This window comes from Dermacentor variabilis, chromosome 5 (assembly GCF_050947875.1).
Source record: "Dermacentor variabilis isolate Ectoservices chromosome 5, ASM5094787v1, whole genome shotgun sequence".
NCBI classification, from domain to species: domain Eukaryota; kingdom Metazoa; phylum Arthropoda; class Arachnida; order Ixodida; family Ixodidae; genus Dermacentor; species Dermacentor variabilis.
Window position 1 is genome coordinate 17782877 of NC_134572.1, and position 2924 is coordinate 17785800.

Consider the following 2924-nt stretch of genomic DNA (forward strand, 5'->3'; position numbering starts at 1 on the left):
ATAAACACAAACAACACCAGCTCAATTTTAAAGCCGGGGCTTTTTATGGAAGGTAGTTCGAGGATTGGAATTAGTAATCAAGCCCCCACTCCTGGACACATTACAAGGCTTAATCCCCATCAGGTGGAAACATCTGTCGAATACTTGCCACTGTCGTCGAAAGCGATCTATCTATGACACCCTCGCTTATGCTTGTGTCAATTGCTTATGCCTATGACTCAACACTACTGAAGCATTGTTTAATATGTAATCTGCTCCGGTATGCTAACCGTAGGAACAGCCGTTCCCAACAACTTTATACCAGGTTCCATTATGTTCTCACAGCCACTGCCACTTTGAGCATCCATCTTTCAGACGAGCCTCGTGTTGAATCGGAGGCGACGTGTCTCGGCCCGAATAGTTCTCAGTTCAATTAAATAGCGATGAGGTTAAAAAATAACGACAAATAGTTGAAATACGTCGCTTCACTTATAAAGCGGGTTGTCCTTTTCAGTAAATGAAACAATGACAGATGAACCGTTCTTATAAAGTGAGAGCACTGTATCAATTTGTTTAACGGCGAAGCTGAAATATATTTTTCTTTAGTACTGTATTTGTTTCGATGATGACATGCGGTCGCGCCATGTCGTCACTCTAGGCACAGCTGCTCTTCCCATATAAGTGGTCAGGGAAACCAGAAGAACGTTAAATTAATGTACGGGCCATGCGCGCAGCTTGATACTTGGATTTCAACTGCTCAGGCTGAAATGCAAGTAAAAAAAATGTGGCGATAAATTTCCTTCCTGTGCGCTTAGGTATGAAAACTCAACTAGATTGTTACTTGCAGCGAATGTCGCAAGTTCGTGAGAAGCAATAACGTATCAGCTTATTGAGTATTAGCTTACTGACGAATAAGCTAACATTTGTAGTTTATTCACACTGGCGATCGAACAGCGTGCGGCTGACCCAAAGCAGTCACTTTTCAACCAACCAGACGATGCGATGATGATGATGATGGTGATTTAGTGGCACTCTCTTTGAAGCGGAGCGGTGACAAATAGTCACCCAGACTGCTTTAGTTAACCAGGTCAAGCTACATGCAGCATGCAACTCCCAGATGCAACTGCTACACGTCGGGACACCAGATGGAGTACAACGTATAGCCTCAATGCAAATTTTGTAGGTATCGACGCTACGCGGCGTCCATGTCACATCGCGGGACAAGTGGTACAATACGATGCTAATGGTGATGATGGTGATGATAATGATGATGATTTATTGGCACCCACTTTGACACGCGGTGGTAACAGCCACCTAGCGAGCTTGGTTTAATTAGGTATACAGTACGTGTTATTTTATTCTAGCATTTTCGTATACATCTCCTTAATCTTCTTTTCCTTCCTCAAACCTTCTCTATCTACCTTACACCCCTATCTATGTGACTGCTACATGGCGTGCCACTGAGTGGAATAATATTCAACTGCAATGCGAAGTGTGCATGTCTCGACGCTACGCGCAAGCATATGTCACATCACGTGACAAGTGGCACATTACGATGATGATGGTGGTGATGATGACGATTTATTGGCACCACATTTGAAACGGGACGGCGACAAACAGTCAACTGGGCGGCATGATTTAATCAAGTATGCCGTGCATGTTTTTCATTCTAGCAATTTAGCCTACATCTCTTTAATTATCGATTAATTCCTCAAACATTCTCTATATACCTTGTGCCACTCCCTATGCTACTGCTACATTGCGTGCCACCTTGCGTAATAAAACATTTAAGGAGCACTCAGTTATTGCTACATGGGTGAATGCGAAAGCATTGAGGCCACTGCCCGATGCTTGGACATTATGCCACAGTGCAAGGTCGTGGGTTCGAGTGCATTAATTAACTATATCTTAATTAACAGTACCTTAATTAACTTCGCCTTAACCTTAGACCAACTGGGTCGCGTGATTTCTGTGGGCCGCTAGTGGGAATGAGCCCTACTGCTCAGACCGCAATCACTACTCACACCGCCATTTCGGCATCGTCGAATGCAAAACGTGCCGTTCATTTTGAAAGAATTATCCAGTTTCATCCCGCGTCGTCCTATCTATCACTAACCTACGTGCATATGCACGAGTCCTGCTCTAAGAGCGCCAGCATGTAGGATGCACATCTGGAGCATAATCGCAGCTCTTGGAACTGTCACGGCGGTAATGTTCTACATTGCTCAAGCGCTCACTAGTATAGATGAACATGGCTTTCGGTCTCCACCCTTCTTACAATGAACAGCGCACGCAATCTTCCCCAATTGAGACTACTTCCTTTAGCATACACAAATACACGTGCTGAAGTACTTACAGTTGGCTAACGACAGTCTTTCTTTGCCCTTGCGGCGAATCAAGCAATTTCACTTCATGAAGTCAGTTGATTCAATGACCTCAGATAGTCGCAGTTACAGCTTCCGTGCTTCCCCTTGCGCATAAACTCCGGTCTGCAGAGTAATTATTGAACAGCTTGCTGTTTAAAAGTTGCTGGCGAAGCGACTCCGTCTCGTTCCTTCAGGGATCCTGGATCCTGGAAGGAACGAGATCCTGGATCCTGGACTCAGGGATCCTGGAAGACCAGACAGGCTGCTTGGAGTGAAACCACCCAGAAGCACAAAGCGCCCACGATTGCTCTTTTATCCCGTGTACCTGGCTTAGTTTAACGCACTGTTGACGAACAGAAGGAAGAAAAAAATAATAAGTAGCACTCGGAGCAAAAACTACAGACTAAAGCTTTTGGCAATGCTTCAACTTTCAAGGGAAACGATTGGCACAGGCTGAGCCTTATTAAAGCATGCACGTGCTTCCAAGCCGGCAGCTCAAGGCCGGAGGGAATAATCAATGCAACCACATAACTTCCAAGAAAAAGAAAAGAGTCGAGCGCTTCTGCGGGTAATGTAAAA